Genomic DNA, 22,243 nt, shown 5'->3' with positions numbered 1-22,243 from the left:
TCCTGCACCTCTGGGCTTTTCATATTTAGAGGTACTCGTACACCAAAGGCAGCACAGCCAGAGACTGAGTCCTTATTTAGTTATAAGCTATGGTTGCTGCCTGAGCACTTGACTCCTTGAGTTAAGGGACCAGCTACAGGAAGGAGGGACAACCCTCTTGGCAGGGGTAATTGGCTGTGATCATCAGGAGGAGGTAAGGTTGCTTCTACCCTGGGGAGTAGGAAAGAATATGCTTGGCACCCAGATGATTTACCTGTGTGCTTCTTGGTAATGTCTTCCTCTGTTTTGATTATAAAGGGGCAAGTGTGTAGTATCTATGGTCTGGGAAGAACATGATGTACAGGAGCTCAGACCCACGAGGGATGAGGATCTATTTCTTGTTACCAGGGAAGCCACCAAGCCCAGCAGAAGTGCTATAAAGGTGAGAAAAATCTGGAATGTAGAGGAGGGTGATGATGGCTTAAAGCCCCAGAACCGGCTGCTTCATGGGATATAATTTCTTCAAAATTCTCCATCTGTATTTCCCTCGGAATCCCACTGGAATCTTAGGGTAACTTCTTAGAACTTTTACCAAGAAATGAATCTGGATGGTGCAAGGATGGACTGTGGTGGACACTATCATATGCCACTCACCCTCCCGCACCATCAGGAACAAAAGGCTTTTCCCTTTCAGCTATTTGAGGTGATACCTGAGGTAAGGGCCACCCGAAGAAAGGCCTAAGCTGTTACTGCTCTGGGGGGATTGCCTCAGCTGATGAGAGCTCCTCTGCCTAAGGCAAACCGTCGTTCCCATGATGCTGGCTGATTGAGGCAGGAATATGAAGGTCTGACCTCTCACCCCATCTTGGGATGTCTCAGAATCACCATCCCAGTGTCAGAATTCGCTGCAGGGTAAGCTGTGTACGCTGCCGGACTGTGTCATAACTCAGCTTCTCCTCTGTGCAGTCCTATTTCCTTTCCTTACACAGGTACTGATCCCCAAAGCACTCTGTAATAAACATTGTGCACATTAATCTATTTCAGAGTCTGCTTTCAGAGGAACTTAATCTGCAACAGCTTCTGTCCTTAAGAACTATGACCAGACTCATTCAACCTCATGATCTCACTCTAATAGTTTCAGACTGACCGAGAATGAGCCATCTCAGAAACTCTGCATTAAAGGACAGATATTTTGTTTTCAAGAATGATCCATGACAGAGCAGCCACAGTTATGGCTATGGAGGTTTCATCCTGGAGTACCTAGTACAAAGGGACCTCATCTGCAGAGATTCAAGTGTGGCAGCTCATGAGACCACTATTGCTAAGGAATGTCTTGGCAGGGGGCTTGTCTTGCTTTGATAGGAAGTGCCAACAGAGCTTAAGGAGGGAGTAACTAATATACTGGAAGAAGACCCAACCTTCATTCCTAAATCCACAAATTAATCAGATCTGAGAAAGAGATGGTGGACAGGACAGCATCAGACACATATCTTTCAACATCCATAGATTTTTAGTGGTGGTCTCAGCCTGGGTCATGATGGCATCCATTTGATGTGATCATTCTTGAATTAAAACTTTACTACTGGCTCATCAAGGTTGAGGGTTGAAATCAAATCCACAAGGTAATCCAATCTGTGTACATGTCTTACCAAACACATCTTCCAATATTCTCAGCTCGTTCCAAAGTAAACATTATGCAGCTGTGACAAATACACCTTGGATTTGCTGACATGAGATCCTTTCTGAGTACAATAATTCAGTCATATTGGTTCTAAGTAGTTCCTCCATTTACTATATGTACCCCCAGAAGATGATTTAATTGATGGAAAATTTACACAACATAAAATTCAACATTTTAAAGTATACAATTCAATAACATTTAGTATATTCAAAATTATGTAGCCATCATGACTATCTAGTTCCAGAATGTTTACATCATCCTAAAAGGAAACACAGTCATTCATATGGATTTGAATATCTGCCAGATTTTCTTTCATATAAGCCTGAAGGACTCTGTTTAGCATTTCTTGCAGAGAAAGTCTACTAGTGATGAACTCCCTCAGTTTGTTAGTCTATGACTGTCTTAATTTCTCCCTCATTTAAAATTTTTATTTTATATTTTTGGTGGCTGTCTGGTACAGGGAAAAAACTCTGGATCTTGGTTTTATCAGCCCCATGCTCTAACTGACTAGTCTAACAGGCCAGCCCTCTCCATGTTTTAGAGAACAGTTTTGTCAAATAGAATTTTGACAGTTCTTTTCTTTTTAGCACTTTAAGTGTCACTCCATTGCCTTCTGGCATCTACAATCTGATAAGAAATTAGTGGTTAATCTTATTGAATATCCCTTGTATGTGACAAGTTGCTTCTTTCTTGCTGTTTTCAAGAGCCTGTCTTTCTACAATTTGATCACAATGTGTCTTAGTGTTTATCTTCAAGTTTATCTGACCTGGAAATCATTGAGCTGCTTCTTGGTTCTTTCATCAAATTGGGGATTTTTTTTTGGCAATTATTACCTCAAATATTCTTTCTGCCCTTTCTATTTCTCTCCCATAAGTATGTAGGTATGCTTTATGGTGCCCCACAGGTTACTTAGGTTATGCTAATTTTTTTTGTGTTTCTGTTCCTCAAACTGCATGATCAATTGATTTACCTTCAAATTCACTGATTTTTTTTTTTTACTCTCTGGTCAAATCTGCTGTTGAACCCTTATAGTGAGTTTTTCATTTTAGTTATTATACTTTTTAGCTCTAGAATTCCTGTTTGGTTCATTTTTGTAATTTATCTTTTTATTGACATTCTATTTGGTGACACATTGTTTACCTGATTTTAGTTCTTTGTTACCTTATAGCTCCTTGAGCATATTTAAGATAGTTGATTTAAAGTCATTGTTTAGTTAACTCTAGTGTCTGGGCTTCCTCAGGGATAATTTATATAATTTTTTCCCTGTGAATGGACCATTAAAAACTGGACATTAATATGACAATATGGCAAGTTTGGAAACCAGATTCTACCCCCACTCCTAGGTTTTGTTGTTACTAAATAAACAGCACAAAGCAAGTAACTTTTCTGAACTATTTTTGTAAGGTTTGTATTCTTTGTCATGTGTGGCCACTAATGTCTTTATACCTTTAACTTAGTGTTCAGCTAGTGATTTGACAGATTTACTTAAATGCCTTAAATTTATTTCAAATAGGAAGAATTTGTGCACAAGCAAGGAACATTTCACTCTCTTCAGCTGGTGGTATCTTACCAGCATATAGAAAATACACTGCTTTCAGAGACTCCCCTTATTTCCTGGAGGAGGAAGGGTGCAATATAAAACAAGCAAGTCATCAGAAATGTGGCAGATGACAACAGCTTGTCCAGCGACTGGGGCAGTTAATGCTGAAGGCTTCTGCTCAGGACATTCAGGGACAGAATGGGCTCAGGAGCCTCCAGCATCGTGTTTATCTTTGTTTTAATCAGGCACATGCCTGATCTCATTCACCTACTCTAGGCATCCACCAGGTGATCAACCTGTGCTTGCTTAGCACTAGTAAGGAGATGAAATATCCACTTGACTAGTCAACTCATTCCACCTCTTGAGAACTGGACAGAAAACCCTTATTTTGAGGCATGCCTGCCTTGCTGTAAATATTCACAGATCCTAGTCCTGACATGGTGAGTAATACCAATTTTTCACACTCGATAGTGTTCTTTAAATATATGAGGAAATCATAGCCCCTAAACCTTCAGGACTAATCTGTCCCAGTGTACGCTATTCCACACAGGAATTATGTTCCAGAAGACTGAATCATGTTCATGCCTGGAGCCAAATGGCTCATTCTTCATTAGATGCTTAAGTGACCATAAAGTCAGAGTTGTCACTGCCTTGTATCTGATTCTTAAACTGGTGACCACACAAGTCAGCAAAGACCATTCTACCACCATGGGTGTTCCTGGAACTGATCCTAGTACCACATTTTCACTCACTCTTCAATGCCTCATTTTGTAAGTGAACATATTCAATGCTATCTACCATGGTGGAAGAATCCACTTGCTGGGGCCAAGCTTCCTCTCTGAGATGGTGCTGGTTCTGTATTCATCCACCCACCCTGGAGATAAGTCTTATGACAATCTTAGGTGTCATTGGTCCCATCAACCCTGTAAGACGGCATCCTAACTGTACTGAACTCAGACCTCATAGGAAAACATGGATGTTACTAGCAAATTTTAATTTCTAGAAATACATGCCCTGTTATAAGCAGTCCCAGAATTTCAGATTTCAAAGGTAAAATGTTTTCAATTTGGAGTGAGAGTGTATTATACACTTTATTTTGGTGAGTAAGAGTAAAACCACCATCTATTCAATATTTTATTTCAGAAGTAATAAGAATGCCAAAAGCGGAATAAATATTGTATTGCTTTTTATAAGCGTCACAGCACTAACCCTATTTTGTGGTGTATGAGTGAATGATTGCTGTATGCTAATACTGGGGCTCAGAAAATGATATCCCAAAGTGAAGGCATCAAAAGCCCCCTCGAAAGCAAAGTTTTTCTCTGGCCTTCTGCCCTCCCATCTCTCAGCCTCATTTTCCCTTGACGCAAGCCATAGAAACTACAATCCCTCTTCCCCAAAGAGGGTCATAGAAATCAGAACCCCTGTTCCTCCAAAGCCAGCTGCAAAGACTAAAAATGTACTCGAATCTTCCCCCCAACCTTTCTGTCTTGGAGTTGGCCATCTGATTCTCCAGCTTACCTTGTCTGATTGTAGATCATAAGATCCCCGTTTCTGAAGGGGTCCTGCCCCATAACTGGGGGGGGGAGGGAATGCTGCACAGAGAGGCCAAGAGGAATCTGAACAGACAGGCTTTGCTGGGCTTCCCCACTCAATCTGTTAGCATTAGATGATACTTTTGTCCAGTCACATTTCTACACAGCTGTCCCTGCTTCAAAGAATGCAAGCCAAAAAAAGTTTTCTTGTATCTTTGAGTCTTCATTCTGAAGGCTCCCATGTCATGTAAAACCATGACCAGATAAACTTGTTACATCCTTTCTCCTATTTATCTGCCTTTTGTACGTTGATTTTTAGCAAACCTTCAAGGGGGGAAGGGGAAGTTTTCTCTTGGTCCCTCCACTGGCAGAGGATCACACACCGTTGTTTGAGAACCATCTTCTAGAATGGCAGACAAACATCTTACAAGGCCACCCTGTGGACACTGACAATTCTAATGTGCTAGTGGCAGAGACAATGGAGCCAGAACAGGAGACAAGCCGTGACCATCATAGGATGGGTTTTAGAAAGGTTCTCCAATTAAGCCACAGGAAAGGGGTTAGTCTGCTGCTCCCTGGGACAGCTTTAGTGTACAGCAACCCCATCTGTCATGTAGGAGCAGAGCAGCTAGGAGCACTACCTTCGCTCATCCCTAAGATCCGACTTACGGGCCATTATCTGCTGCTTCTTTACTTCCTCAAATTTAACAAAGAACATTCAACCTCACTTATAACTGTTAAAGACAGTTGGCATGTTTGATGGTTAATTTTATATGTCCACTTGACTGGGCCATGGGGTAGTCCAGAAATTTGGCCAAACATTGTTCTGGGTGTTCTGGTGGGGGTATTTTTTAGTTTTATTGAAACATAATTGATTTTGCGTATCTGTGGGGTACAGCGTTGGGTATCAATGTCTGTGTGCAATATGTGATGCTCAAATTGGGATAATTAGTATATTAAACATTATTCAATATGATCATTTTTTTGTGGTCCTTTACCAATTTCTCACTAAACCCCTCTCCCTCTTTCCCACCTCTGTTGACCTCATTCTGTTCTCTCCTTTTGAAAGTTCAAATTATTGTGATTGTTATATGTTTAATCTGTTTAATTTTAGCTCCCACTTATGAGTGAGGACATGTGGCATTTCTCTTAGTGAGGGTATTTTCAGATGAGATTAACTCTTAAATCAGTAGGCGTCATCTATTCAGCTGGAGGTCCAAGCAGAACAAAAAGGCTAACCCCCTCCCAGTAAGAAAATTCTTCCTGATTTTCGACTGGGACATTTTCTTTTTTCCTGACTTTAAAAAACTGAAAGAAGCATTGGCTCTTCCTGGGTTGAGCCTGCAGGCTTTTGGACTAGAACTACACCATCAGCTCTCCTGGGCCTCCAGCTGCAGATCACCCTGCAGCTCTTGAGACTTGCCAGCCTCCAGGATCACATGAGCCAGTTCATTATAACAAGTCTCTCATCTATCCATCTATCCATCCACATGCACACACACTCATACCATGTTGATTCTGTTTCTCTCTGGAGAGCCCCAATAAAGCTTGTTTGCTGGCTAGGAGCATTTTCAGTCAGTGTTACAAACGGTCAAGGTCCCATGGAATTGTCTTTAACGTAGGCTACATCATTCTTGGAGGTGAGATCTTATAAAACCCTAGGAAAACATCCTTGTTTACAGATGTGGGAAATAGTTCCACATCACTTAGGAGACGAGTACAAGGTTGTAGGCTTGCTGTAGATCACTGATTGCCAGCATTGGGTAGTAAAGGTCTTTCAATCTAATTAGGAGACCCAGGACTCAATTCCTGCTCCACCAGTCACTAGTTGTGCTGCTTTGAGCAAGTCAAGCAGCAGGCCCGTTTGCCTTCTAAAGTGGGGATAATGCCTTCAGCATACCTGGTGAAGTGGAGAGAGCATGACAGTGACAGGCTTCCTCATTCCCAACCACACCCCTCCCCACCCCCACGGTTGTCTGCAACCATAGTACTCATGTCCCCATGTGTTTGGTGACAAACTGTAGAAACACTGATATTACAAAAGACAGAGACATTCTGCTTGGCTAAAGCAAGATACTAATTAACCAGAATTTGGTTTCTATCAAATTAAGTCTTAATGGACAATATTTACTTAAATTACATGAGCAAATACTCAAATTCTGCTGTTACAGTACTAATGTAGAATTACGTAGTAAGTCTGGTGCCCAGTCAGTACACTTCATGAACTGAGGAAGTTTAGGTGTAAGTTTCCTGGGGCTCAGCAAAAGCTACTCATGTCCTATTTTCCTGCTGAGGCCCCATCCATGTCTCACATCCTGGGCACAGTTAGTGTGATTTTATTATGAAGGAAAAGACTAGAGGCATCGGCTTCCCTTCTACTCGTCTGCTACTCAGCTTGAAATTCTCAATGCTGGTTCTTTGTCTAAGTTTGACTACAAGCACCCTGCTCCTCACAGTTCCACAATATAGGTTTACTTTTTAAAATTTTTATTAGAACGTTTACTCGTACGTTTTATGGCATACAGTGTGTTGTTTCAACATATGCATATATTGCACAATGATTCACGCAGGGTAGACAGCATTGCTTTGTACCCATTAGTCCACTACTTCTCCTTCTGCTCACCCATAATCATTATTCTACTCTCTAATTCTATGAGTACTATTTTTTTTAATGATTCCACATATAACATCATGGGGTATTTGTCTTTCTGTGCCTCACTTAACATGATGGTTTCCAGTTCCATCCATGTTGCTGCAAATGAGAGGATATCATTTCTTTTGATAGCTTAATCGTATTCTATTGTGTATATATACCAGTTTTTTAAAAATCCATTCATCCATTGATGGACACTGAGGTTGACTCCATCTCTTGGCTATTGTGAATACTGCTGTGATGAACACGGGAGTGCAGGTGTCTTTCATATATTGATTTCATTTCCTTTGGGTATATACGCAGTAGTGGGATAGCTGGGTTGTTAGGTAGATCTATTTTTAGTTCTGAGGAACCTCCGTACTGTTTTCAAAAATGGTTGTGGAGTTTACATTCTCACCAACAATGTAGGAGGGTTATCTTTTCTTTGCATCCTCTCTGGCATTTGTTATTTTATGTCTTGTTGATAACAGCCATTCTGACAGGGGTGAGATGATATTTCACTGTGGTTTTAATTTACATTTCCTTGATGATTAGTGATGCTGAGCATTAGTTCATGCACTTATGCTTTTGAGTGAGACTATGAAGGCACAGGCAACTAAAGCAAAAATGCAAAAGTGGTACTACATCAAACGAAAAGTCTGCACAGCAAGGGACACTATCAGCAAAGAGACAATCTACAGAACGGGAGGACGTGTTTGCCAACTACACTTCAGACAAGGGGCCTGACATCCAGAATGTGTAAGGAACTCAAACAACTCAATAGCAAAAACCCAGAAATAACCTAATTAAAAAATGGGCAAAGGACCCAAATAGATATTTCACAATACAGCAAGTGATACACTGTCACCTTACATAGATATCTACTGATAGAGTGACTACACCCATCACCATTTAATTTTCAGAAACCTCAAGAGCTACCAAATTAAGTAATATCCAGAAGACAGGGCCTGGGTCTCAGTGGGCAATGCTGGCAGCTATGTTCCTCATTGTGCAGATGAAGTGGTGTCCTTAGTTAGAGACCACCCTGTGTCTTCCAGTTGAGGGATTAACATGACTGCTTCTATTCAGTGGAGAACCACACAGATTTGGCTGTCTCTAACAGAATTCCCACGTCAAATGAACGCGAACGAGGAATTCAGTAAAGGGTACCAGGGAAAGCTTCACAGCTTGGCTCTCCCACTTGGGCACCAGGCTCCATCCCTCTAGTGTCGAGCGGCCCTCCACTGCACCTGCGTGAAGCTCCCACCTGGCACTGCTTTCCATGGTGATATAGACTTCCCAGGCTGTTAAGGTAGAGATGGCTAAACCCTTGACTGGCCCATTTTATGCTTTTGAATCAAAAACCCAAGCCTCACTCTGGCTTCTTGAGCTGGGGATATTCAGTTCCTAAGATCCTTTTTGAAAGACAGCAAAAGGCTTCACAGGAAAGAAGGGCTCTTGGTCTGAAGGGGCCCGCAGTTGACCTTCTTGTGGTCTTCTTTTGAGTCTCCTTGGAGAAAGGCTGTCATGCTTTCAGACTTCTTACAATGAACAAGACTGAGGACAGGAGAGCTGGTGAGGGAGGAAAGGAGGCAGCCAGGGAGCCTTGGGAGACAGTTTCCTGAGTAAAAGCAGAGTCTGGTAGCCCCGATTCCCACGATGGAACAGCATTTCAAGATACGTTAGTCTTGCATTGAGCACTAGAACTTAATCCTCCTATCTAGCTGTAATTTTGTACCCATTAACCAACTTCTTTCTATCACCCCTTCCCCTTTCCAGCCTCTGATAACCCCTATTCTACTCTACTTCTATGAGATCAACTTTCTAAGCTCCCACATGAGTGAGAGCATGAATATGAACAATTATGTATCAAATAAAAAATGTTAAAAACTAAAAAAATAGTCTTTTATTGATCCTTTATAAAAACTAGAGATTCATTGGAAAGTGCAAAAATAGCACAAAGAGATCTCATGTACCCTTCACCCAGTTTCCATCCATGGTAACGTCTCATGTAAATATAGCTCAGTTTCAAAAACTGGAAATTGACATTGGTGTAAACCACACATCTTATTTAGATTTCACCAGCTTACGTTACTCATTTGCATTATTTGGTTTCTTTAATGAGCCAGACACTGCGCTTATACCCGGGGATGGGGTGTGACAGCACAAATAATGCCTTCAAACACTTTATACTTTCTTGGGGGTTGTTTTGTAGTAAAGTAAGATTGAGTTTTAAAAGTTATTCTAAACCATGTCTGCTTCTAGACAGGATACAGATTGTAACTCTTGCTAAAACTAGAAAAATCCAGATTACCAAAACAAAAAAAAAAAAAAAAAAGAAAAAAGAAAAAAAGATACATACGAATAATTCTTTTTTTCTTTTTTAACAGGCAGAGAACTATGAAAGCAAAGACCATTAGATAAACTAAGATTATAGGAAGGGAAGACTGTCAGGAATGAGCTGCTTACAGCCAGCCACGTTTTCCAGGTGACAATTGTCAGGTCTGGACATGGGCTTAGGATTGGATTGGCATGGCAGGGGGGTGGGGGTAAGTAGTCTCAGCTGAGGCAGAGAGAGAGCAGCAGAGTCTTTATTGATTGTGCAGGGCTGGTGTGACAAATTTAAAACTTGAAAGCATTGAGAGCATGACCTGTTTTCCTGGTGGACATTTTCCAGGTTCTGGGGTAGCATAGAAGGCTGGGATTTGGGCTGAAAGCTTCTAAACAGCAGAGCGAAACTGTCCACAGTCTTGCCATGCTCAGGACACAGACCTGCCAGGGAAGGGCACACTGCCCTGTCTCCCCTGAATGCCAGATGTTGAGGCTGTGGGGTGGGAGGCTGAAAAGCTGGGCAGGGACCCTCTGATGGGCAAAGCTGGATCTCCTGCAACTTTCAGGGCTGATGAGACTGACCTTCCAGGCTTTCAACCAAAGCCCCATTAATAAGGACAACCCAGAAGTAGACAGTCTTAGGAGAGCTGCCACCTCGCCTTGATCAGCTCAATCTCTGATTAGGGCAGGGGCCAGTCCCCTTGATCCATGTGCCTATTAGGTAAGGGATCATCTTTGGTAGGTGACCACTGCTTAGGTTCTTAACTCACCTGAACTTTAGGAGAAACATGCCTGATGAGCAAGGGATGGAGTGGATATGGCTAGGGAGTACTGGAAGACACAAGCACAGCAGAAATTATAAAATCAAGCTACTATATGGTCCAGCAATCCCACTACTGGGCATATATCCAGAGGACTGGAAATCATCAGGTTGAAGGGATACGTGCACCCCCATGTTTACTGCAGCTCCATTTACGATAGCTAGGCGATGCAACCAACCTAAATGTCCACCGATAGATGACTGCATAAGGAAATTGTGGCATATATACACCATGAAATACTACTCAGCAATATGGATGAGTCTGGAGAAAATTATCCTCAGTGAAATAACACAGGTACAGAAAGAGAAATACTGTATGTTCTTACTCATAACTGGGAACTGAATCCATAAATAAACCAGTAAACAATAAAGAGAGACAGAGAGAAAGAAAGAAACAATCACAGCAATACATTGAACTTTTAGAAAGAGAGAAAAGAACCGCGGTACGAGAGGTGGAAAAAGGAAGGGAAGGGAAGGGCAGGAGGAGAGGAGGGGGCTAATGAGGAATTGGTTAATGGACACAAAGAATGATTGTGTGTCGTAATGATGAATAAGCTAACTGTCCTGACCTAACCATCACACAGTGTACACAGTTATTGAAAATCAGCATTGTACCCACACGTATGCTTAATAAATTATCTTAAAAAATATATAAATATGAAAAAAAGAAATGATTAAGTTTTGCAATGATGAATATGCTAATTGCCATGATGTGATCATCACACATTGTATACTTGTATTGAAATGTAACTTTGTACCCTGTAAACATGTTTCAATAAAAAGTTTTTAAAAATTTAGTGGTACAAAGTGATGTTACGATTTATGAATACAATGTGGAATTATTAATTCAAGCTAATTAACATTCATCACCTCAAATACTTTTGTGATGAGAACATTTGAAATTTATTCTTAGTGGTTTTGAAGTACATAGTACATTATTCACTGTATTCACCACACAATATATCTAAGAAAACAATATATCTGGGAAAAAGAGCCAGAAAAGGAGATAAAGCAGCAGCATTCAGAGAAGAAATCCTGGGGAAAGTATCTGCGGAAGGGTAGGCAGAGCCTGGAGATGAGGGAGCAGGAGCAGAAGCAGGATCAGACTCAAGCTGGGCGGGGCACAGGAACACGTGCAGCAGAAGGGGCATCTGGGGTCGAAGACATTCTGCCCTTGGTGGAGCAGCTCACTGTGACGTGGTGTGAATTTGGACACTAGGCAACCCTTCAAAGACACCCCTTGAAGCCCTGGGATGGTGCTCCGGCCTCCTGATTTTGGAGCAGGTCAAAAAGGAGACCCACCTAGAGTTAAGGAGAACTGAGGAGCTCCAACCCAGGGTTTGTCAACAAAACTACAAAAGAAAGGCCAGAAACAAAGAGCAAAAAGACCAAGAGAAAGTCTATACTCAAAAAAATCCAGAGATACCAGAAAGTAGAAATAGCCTCTTGGATGAGGTGTTTTCTGGGATGCTTCAATATTCACAAAATTCAGTATATCTTCTGCTGGTTAATGAGAAGACAACTCTCAAGAGACCTGGCATGGGCTACCCCAACCCCATGAGAATTCTCTCCATGCATCTGACCCAGGATTCATATTCTATCACCTTCAGTACCATGCTAAGGGACTCAGTGTGGGCTTTGTCTGCAGTACAAAGCCTGGGACCAAGATGTAAAGCTCCACCTTCATTCTCTAGTCATAACCCCCAAAATCTTCCTCTGGTCTTGAACTAGATTCTTCAGCAATCAACTAAGAAATGATAGTTTCCTTTAATACTTCCAGTGGAGCACTGGGAGAACAGGTCAGGAGTGCTCCTGGGTTTTCCAGTTTTCTGAAGCATCACTAAGACTGGGCCCCTACCAAATAGCCCAGTTGACCACTGAGTCCAGCTAAGGTGCCTATCACTGTGGAGTGCTAGGATCAGATCTCCACAGCACCAACCCTTTATGGCCCAACAACCCTTGAGTCTGTGCTTTTTCATTTTTTTAAAGATTGGGAGAGAAGCAATGGCATTCCATACACAAGGTGCCTCTGCCTAACCTCCTGCAGAGGACCTCACACATACTGCTCTGTCTCCCTAGCCTCTAATAAAGTCTGAGAAACACTCTTCCCACGTCCCGTATAGAATCCTTGTAAGGGTGTGGTTCCCTCCTCCCAGAAAGGGAGAGACTTGAGCTGAGATGGTCTGTGGCAGGCAAATCCTGGAGAAGGAAATTGAAGCCCAGTCAAGGAAGTGGCAAGCAGGATGTATCTGCTATAGCTGGGGAGCTGGTGCTTCCAAACTGTGGCTCATGTTTCACTGGTGGTTCACTGAAAGGTTACTCAGAACCTTGGGAACATTTTAGTTTAGTAAGTTTTACATGCTGCTTTTGATAGAGTAATTATGTCTTTAAAGTAAATAGGAGTTCTTATAGCCTATAATTCTTGAATCAGGAGTTATAGCTCCAAATACATTTAAAGGAAACACCAATTTTACGTAAATGGGATATCATTTAATCTTTTACATGACAAAGCATGCATTTATTTCCTACTCGCACATCAGCACAAAGGATTCCATCAGAAACTGAAAAAAGGTGGGATGGGATTGAAGAAAAAAATCCCACGAGTTTGTTTTTCATTCAGTCTTTATGTGATTATAATTTTTCTTTAACTTCTATCATGGATGATTAGAGTCACCAAGTTCAAAGCCATACAGAAAAAGGCAACCAGCCTCAAAAAGGCCTTTTGGTCCTGGGATGCCTTTCCTATCTCTTATCCACATACAGTATGTGTGAGGTAGAAGAAAAAGTACCAATGCAGAGAGAATCAGGTCAGCGTAAACTCGGGGAATCTGGAATTTCCTAAACTGAGGGTGAACCTTCCCTCCAGACCAGGCTGCCCCATCTACCCCACCTCCAGGTTAGTGGTCAGATTTGAGGTATTTCAGATAAGCAATCAGAACTCTGTGCCTTGGTGGAGAATGTGCAGTGGGAGAACCAGTTAAGGACTCTGCCCTCTAGAAGCGGCAGCTCTCAGATGAAGCACCTTGTGTTTCGCTAACAGCAGCACATTCTCTTCATCTCGAGAGCCTGGGCACCCTTCCTGGAGTCATCTCCCCATCAGATGACCCACCTCATTTTAGGACAGGATCCCTCAAGCCATGTGACTCAGGTGAGAATATTGTCTAGAAGAAGTTCTAGAAGCAGCAAAAGGCTACCGCCAGGACACATTGGTTGAGGAATTTGGAAATCAGCAGAGCCATCCTCTGTGTGAATTCCTACCCTGGGAACTGGTGTTCCTGGGCTTATATTCTTAGTGTGCATAAACTTGACTCTGCACACTGCAGCCTCAGCCTGGTCTCCTTAGTGACGTTGGGGTTAATGATTGCTTCACCCTAAAAAGAACTTTCTGGCCCAGTCTTGATTGGAATCAGAGGAGGTGCTTCTAGTCTCACAGAACCACCTGTGGTTGACTGCGGTAGCTGGAGACACCTTCAGGCCCCTTTCCTACCCTGCCTGAACCAGCAGGTGCCCAACAGCACAGAGGGTTAGGCAGCGCACACAGCATCTGAACCCTGAGTTCAGCAATCTGAACACCGGAGACAAGAGCCTTGACTTTCCCCTGGAAACTTGGTGCTATTTGTAACCTTGAATGGATTGTAAACTGTGATACAAAGAGCTTTAATTGGAAGCTCCAAAAGCACGTGGGCTTTCTGTCTCTGGACATCAATTGGCCATAGAATAATTTTGCCATTTCTTGCCTTTGAGTAACAAATCAAGGTTCTGCCATGGTGACATTTTGTCCTCGAAGGATGCCTAAAGTCTGCCGAGGTCACAGACTGATTTACTTTGTGGGAGGCTTCCAACTGAGGAGGAATCCAGCTCTGTAGGCCTTTTGTGCTTCTGTCATGATATGGAAGAAAGCAACTCTTGCTCAAAAGCCACCATCAAATCTAGATGTGGAATACGTGGGGAGAGGGAGGTGGGGAGTGCCATCTTCATGTTTGGCTGATGTCACAGAGGCCAAGCAAAATGAGTGCTGCAACATGGATGAACTTTGACAATAGAGTGCTCAGCAAAGAACCAAGACACAAAAGGCTACACTGTGGTCTAAATGTCCCCGCAAGCTCACACTGAGACTTAATTGCCAATATGGTAATGGAAGGTGGGTCCTGTAAGAGGTGACTGCATCACGAGGACCGTGTGCTGGTGAATGGATCGGTCTGTTCATGGAGTAATGGGTTGGTGGTTTAGTGGGTGGTCATGGGTGTAGTTCTGCTTTATAATGAGAGCGAGTGAGAAGGTTAGTTCTCCTGCTTGTGTCATTCTTACCATGTGACACCCTGGCCACCATGGGACCCTGTAGAGAGTTCCCACCCAGAAGGAGACCCTCACCAGATGTGCCCCCCTGGACTACCCAGTGTTCAAAACTAATACCAAAGAAAATAGTAAGAGAACTAGTTCAGAATCAAAGATGTCCTATTAAAGAGCAAACCTCAAGGTTCACAGTACCTCAGCTCTCCAAGAAGCAGAAAATTCTAATCGCCACAGGCAAATGGGTCCTCCGAGGTGCTAGATTCCAGAAGAAAGAAGGGCGTGGTGTTGTGGACGCAGTCCAGGAGCTCTGAAGGTCGGTGTGCGCCGAGCAGCCGAGGAGCTCTCTGGGCGGGGACAGATTCTCCTCTACCGGAGGGTGGAGATTAGAATCCCCAAGACAGAGGACTCATTGTTCATGCAGGGGTTCAGCGAGGAGCTGCAGTAACGGCGCCGTCGCCAGACTTGCTGGAGACACTCCCGGCCCTGGTCGCATCCAAGGAAGGCCAGCACGGCTGAGGGCCCGATGGCACCCAGGGGACCCAGGAAGCTCAAGCACAGCACAGGACATGCCTCATGGGAAGGAGGCGGGGACACCGTGGGGTGCGGGGATGCAGAGGCCACAAAGAAGGGGAGCAGGGCTAGAAGGCACTGGGCAAGCTTGGAAAGGGACTAGGGTCGGGGCCCCTGGCAAGGAGAGCAAGTCGGACCCCAGAGCCGCGAGTTTTCCAACCTGCTGCTTGGGAGGGACGTGTGCCTGGGGCTGCCGCGAGGACCTGCTGGACATAGCGCCCATGCCCTCGTTACCAGGACCCTGGGCTCAGCCTCTGTCGGAGGAGACCAGCCTCTCGGATACTGAGTGTGCAGAGCCTTTTTAAGGTGATCTCTCCAGGTAGTCCTAGGCCTGCTATTTGGAGCATGGGAAGCTTCTGCAGGGGTGCAGGATGGACAAGAGGTCCAGTGCAGGCTTGGGCAGGGACATCTTAACTTTCACTAGATACAGAGCAGGAGGATTTGCTTTCAGACATCCAGCAGGCGATTGCCTGCAGCAGCACCATCTCCAGGGCTCCCAGGAGCCTGCAGCACCCCTCTCCCCTGGCCCACCTCCCCTCAGCCTGGGACTGGATCACTTCTTGCTGGGGCTGAGTGGCCCAGCTGGGGAGGCCCCAGGTAGTGCGGACACAGAGCAGGCCCTGTCAGCGCTCTCGGATCTGCCCGAGAGCCTGGCCACTGATTCCCCATGTCTGAGCGGCTGCCACCAGGACCCCAGAACTATAGAGCTACCAACGTGCAAGGCCAGCCTGGGAGAGCTGAGCCTTGGAAAGCCAAAGAGGCAGGGCTGCTGGAGGTCTTGGGGGCCCAGCCCTGGCACCAGCGTGCAGAGGATGCTGGACATGGAGTCAAGGCAGATTATTGCCCACCTCTGAGATTTAATGTCTGCACTGCTAGGTTTCAGACATGCTTAGAACCTATTACCCCTTTCCTTTGGCCCGTTTCTCCCTTTTTGAATGGGAATATGTACCCAATGCTTGTCCCACCATTGTGTCTTGCAAGTAGATAACTTGTTTGACTTACAGATGGGACTTTGGACATTTGAGTTGGCACTGGAACAACTTAAGACTTCAGAGCTATGGGATGAAATGAATTTGTGAGGACATGAGCTTTGGGGAGCCAGTGGCAGAATGCTGTGGTTTAAATATCCCCCCAAGCTCATGTCAGAACTTAATCCCCAATATAGTGAGCTCTGGACTTCCCAGCCTCCACACTAAGAAATTTTGTTTCTTATAAATTACCCAGTCTCAGGTATTAGCAACAGAAGACAAACTAATACAGCAACATTATGCAGTACATCCCCCTCTGACTACCTCATCACAAGGAGATGTAAATTGACATAGATGTTGCTTAACAGGTGTGTTCACAGAACCCAGAAAGCTTACAACAAGCAGGTGCTCTTTTGAGTAGTTCCTGAAAGAGAAACAAGAGAGAATATGCCAGCCTGCTCCCTCCCATCTCCTTCTCTTTATAGGTCAAGACTTGAAGAGCTGGACCCTGTACTTCTAGCCCCTGAAGTGTCTTTTCAGGAGCCCAGAATCTCATACTCCTTTTGTGATGTTTCAACAAGGTCTGAAAGTAGAAGGGCAACAGACCAGCTTGTCATCCAAAGTAGAGATGGTTACAAAATCTTAAAAGGTGTATAAGGTTGTGACCAATATGCTCTGCAACCCTAAAATGACAAATTCTGTGAAGTCTCATCTGTGGATTGAGTCCACATTAGGAATTGCTGACCACCCAAGCAGTAGCCTTCCCTTCAGAAGGGAGGCCTTAGCCCCACTTCCCACAGTGACCAACTGATGTTCCATGGAATACCTGCAGCCATGGAATTGTCACTAGGGTAGTCAGCACTCCCTGGTGTGGGATTCTGTACAGCTCATAGGCTGGTCATAAGGTGCCATGTGGAGACTGTACTGACTCCAAGAGAGATGGCCCAGTCAGAGGTAGAAGGGAAACACAGAATAGCAAGCCATGGATGTGGACGAGAGTGTCCCATTACCAACTTAGAATAAGGGAGTATTCAGGCCAAGGCTCCATTTTTATTTCTTGAAAACTATCTCATGACAGCATCTCAGTACAACTTCTACTGGCCCTTCTCTGTCCAGAAGCATTTGACTCTGAGAATCCGCCTTTATTTGTAGTGCTTTCTGGGCTTTCCTCTTGTCTGTGTCTAGGGAAACTCAGTATGTGGGATTATTCCAGGACATGGAGATTTGTCAATGCAAGTGTCAGGAAGAAGCCCTGCCCTCTACTGGTGGCAGGGAATCACTGAAGACCTGCTCCCACAGAGCGTCTTCTGTCCCAAGTATCAGTGAGGATTTGTCCCTCCAATGTAAGAGCCACTTGGATGTTCTGAGGCATATGTCCTTCTTTATGGACTCTGCTGCTCTGAGCAGTGCTAGTGAAATACAAGAACAAAGTTACATAACTGAGAAAGCCTAACTTCACAAGTTAAAGGTCATCATGAGAATGAACTCTTCTACTCATTAGTAACTACCACATGTGGCCCCTCTATTGCAGTCCTATGAGGAGCCACATAAATGCCACAGGAGAGCATCTCTCCAAGTTGTGGGATGTGTGGGAAAGCAACTCTTAGCTTAGAAAGGTGATCTGTTTGACTTTTGTTCCAAGCACCTAAATCCTTAAGAATTACATCCATCCATTTACAGAGCCACTAAATCACCTCTCCGTGGATGCACTTCTCCCCAGCCCCACCAAGGATACGTTCTCTTCCAAAAGCTGTGTGAGATCCATTTTACGAGATGGATTGATATTCTTTCTGTGGAACAGGTAGGATAGATACTTTGCTACTGAGGAGGAGCCAGAGACCTTCAGACTTCTGAAAATCTACCAACGCCCTTCCAAGGGAAAGACTCAGTCATTCCCAGAAGTTCTTGTAACAGTCAAATTCCTCCAGGAAGTCTCTGAATCACTTTGGACACAGTCTGCAGCAGACCGAGTGGAAGGTGAGTGGTACCTCCGCAGTCTTATGGGGACCAGCTCTTCTTGGGCTCTGGTGGGCCTCCCTTCACGAGGGGAGACCCAGGAGGAGGGGACTAGCAGGATGACCCATGGCTCATGTAACTCCAGTTGGTCTCAGAGCCACACTGGTGCCCATCGCCTTCCTCCTGCACTTTCTGTTGAGGTTTCCCACCTCTGCTGCACTCACTGGGATAAGTGCTGTGAACTGGCCCTCACCTCTGAGGGTTCCTAGACCTGGTAGATACACCCCACTCAGGCTAAGTTGTTACACTTGTCTGTTCCACTAGCACAACCGAGCAAGTGAGTACCAAGAAATACCTGAGTGGATCACCTGAGCACTGCACACTCCTCTCCCGTCCCTCCATGTGTCGTGGCAGCTCTACCTTCGCCCAGTCATCAGGAGAGTCACCCCTGCCAGGATGGTGACACCTATTCTTGCCTGATGATCCTGGGACCATCGTCCGAAGTGTCTGGGCTGTAGTTGTATCTTATAGTCCAACAGGACCCTTGCCATGTCCCCTGGAAAGAATAAGCCCTCTTCCCACCACTCCCCAGAGCCCCCTCCCTTCAGGACTAGGACCTTCAGACCTGAGAAGCACAGAATTTGAGAAGGTGATCACCAAGCCCCCTATGTATCATTGGGAATGACGGTAAGTGGGGCTGCACCTACTTCCACCCTTTGGTTTTTGGACTCATGTTCTTTCTATTGGGGTAAAAGGTGACACAGAGTTCTCCAATTTAGTGCACATGCCACATCCTGGAGGACAGCACACGTCTTCAGAGCTGCTGCTTCAGCTGCACATATGGCGGCAGGCCATTACTTTAGAACCCTGGGGACCTGCAGTGTGATTTTTCCCATTGAATTTGCCATAAACTCCACAATGTGTCCTTTCCCAACTTTGACACCTCTGACATGTTAGGGGTCTGCCAGATTGAAAGGCCCAGGTATCATGGCCTTTTGCCTCAGCCTGGACTGCTGCAGGGTCCTTTCCTCTTCTCAGCCTCACACAAAGCTGGAAGCCTCTTCTGTCACCCAGTGTATGGGCCTCTGAGCCCAGCTGCATGTCCAGGCCAAAGGACTCCCAGAAGTGAAAATTAATGGTCTTGGGACCTTCTCCATCAGAGAGGAAGCAATCTCCCGGGAAGAGCCCCAGGTAGAGAGCAGGTGCTCCATGAGCATGAAGCTGGCTTTCTTAGCATGATGAGGACCTTAGGTTTTTGTAGCCACAGGCAGAGGTGGCCAGCTCATGTGGGGTGTGGGCATAGGAGCTTCAGGAATCAGAATCCCTGAGCTGGCCTGGCCCTTCAGCTGCTCCTCCTTCCTGCCTGGCCCCTGGGCTGATGCAGGCTCTCCGCAAGTGAGCTTTGTGCTCAGTCTAATCCTGGCCGTGTGGGGGCCCTTGGCTCTGCCCAGAAGCCCATTTCCTGTTCTTGGGTTAATGCCTGAATATCCAGTCCCTGCATTCTCCACAGAACCAAGGAGTCTCTTTTCTTGCGCTCACAGCCCCGCAACTTAACAGGAATATGGAGAGTGTGCAGTGGGCATTTCAGAAGCTCCAGCAGGATTATTTAATCAGGACTGATTGTGAACTTGGAGATGAGCAGTTTGACTTCCCTCCTCTTTAACTAGGCCTTTGGTTCTCCCAGGCTCTCTGGAAACCCCGTGGAAGTATCTCCCAGCTAAGGGGAAATAAAAAAGAAACAAACCCCAAAACCCCAAAACAAAAAACACAGGTCCCCAGAGTCTTTGGGGTGAGGGGAAGAAAAAGACAGGCAAAGGTAAGACGTTGATCAAAAGGTGTAAAGTTTTGTATGACTGGAGGAATAAGTCTTAGTGATTTATTGTACCACATGGTGACCACATTTAACAATGTATTGTATATTTCAGAATTCCTAAAGATATTTAGTGTCCTCACCACAGAAAGATGGTAAGTTGGTGAGGTGATGTATATTAATTAGCTTGATCAAATCTCTCTACATTGTTTGCATAGAGATCAGTATTCCCCATAAATATACACAATAGAAAAAATAAAACACAGGTCCCCAGAGGTTCAACCAAAACTGCACTTCCTCTCACGAGAGCTCTACTCTTGCACGTGGACTGGTTTCTCTCAACACTAACAAGAACAGTGGAGGAAAATCCCAGAGACCCAGCAGCACCATTTAAGTTTAGAAACTTAGGTGGGAGCATCTGTGGTGGCAGCAGCCACAGCAGCAGAGAGAAGCCCTCAGCCAGGCTGGCCGAGCCCCTGCCCTGTGCCACCCCCACCACTTGCTCACTCACCTTCCAGGTCCATCTCCAGGGCAACTGGTTTCTCTCTTCTTGGTAACTTAGAGTTTCCTTTAATTCATTTGTCAAATGACACGTATACATCTCAGTGGAAATCAGTACACCTCTAAGTTATTTCATTGGCATGCACCAGGTTCTCTTTGCTACAAGTTGTTAGTGTGATCACATCTGATGAAGTATTTACAGAAAAACGGTAAACTAGGTCAATGTAAAACTATAGGGATTCCCCATATTCTAGCCATAGGGAGCCTGTAGATTACTCTAAATTTTATGAAGTTTTACAGTTTAGAATTCTGTTTGACTTTGCATAGAATATTGTGATAAGTTAAAGAGTTTTTTCTGAGCAAAGATACTTTATAAACTTAAAAAAATCTCATACCCAAACAGAATTGCACCCAACTCCAGACTTCCCCCAGAAATGAATCCTGCAGACTGATTTTTAGTTTGAATCCCATTTCTTAGTTTACTGAAATTAGGCCTTAAGTTGTGTAAACCTAAGTTCCCACATGAGTAGAGTTGGTTTTATGAGAGTAACTGTTGATTCTCACAACAGACCTCCTAAGCAATGTTTGTAAAGTACCTACCAATTAAATGGCTATTTTACTATTATCCATACTGTCTTTAGTGATTATTATATTTCTATACATTCTACAATTCCCTATTCACATAGTAATGACTTACGGCTTAATATAATCAATTGGAGTAGAGGAAGTAAAAAATCCCTTGCAGTACTGTGTGTTCTGTAAGTGAATAGATTAAAGTACAAGGTGTTAAGCTGTCAGCTTTGACTTCCAGGAATTTTTTGGTTGCAGCTTGTTTTCCCTCTAACTTATGAAAAAAGACATACCATATAGAAAAGTTGAAATAATTTTATAGGGATATACCCACTTGGTCACTATAATTAACATTCTCCAATATTTGCTTTATTACATATCGACCCAACAATTTATTTTTGATGCATCTCAAAGTGAGTTACAGGCGTCAGCTCTCTTGCTCCTAAATAATTCAGTTATTTTAGTTAATATCTGTGTTACAGTCCAATATTTGCTTACAGTTCTTATTTTTCCCCTTTGATGTAAAACAAAATCTCATGATGAAATGCACAGATCTTAAGTGTGCCATTTAATGGGTTTCAGTAAACACATACTTCAATAACCCAACCCCTTATCACAACACAGGAAATTACCACTACTCTAGATGTTTCCCTAATGATCCTTTCTAATTAACCTTTTTTCCATTCCCTTAGAGGCAACCACTGTTTGGAACCTTCCTTCACCCCCATGGATTAGTTTTGCATGTTCTAGAATTATATGTTTGTATAAGCCTTCTTTTTATAGTTTTGTTTCAGTTTATAAGTACAGAGATTTCATATAACAATGCATATTTTCACCTTTTATGAAAAAATGAATAAAGTGGCAACACTGGGTCTGAATTCATATACAGTAAGTATAGCTTTGAACCGAGAGGCAATTTCTCCTTTTCCGTAGTGCCTGAGTGCCTCAGTGTACCACAGGCTTCCCAGGGTGCACTTCCCTGATCTAAATCCCCACCCCTCACCCCCGCCTGGCTTCAGAGCTACCGTAGCTTGTAATCTCTGCCTTGAGGAAGATAGAA

The sequence above is a fragment of the Cynocephalus volans genome, chromosome 15, assembly GCF_027409185.1.
Source record: "Cynocephalus volans isolate mCynVol1 chromosome 15, mCynVol1.pri, whole genome shotgun sequence".
Classification (NCBI taxonomy): Eukaryota; Metazoa; Chordata; class Mammalia; order Dermoptera; family Cynocephalidae; genus Cynocephalus; species Cynocephalus volans.
Note: the sequence above shows the minus strand (reverse complement) of the source record.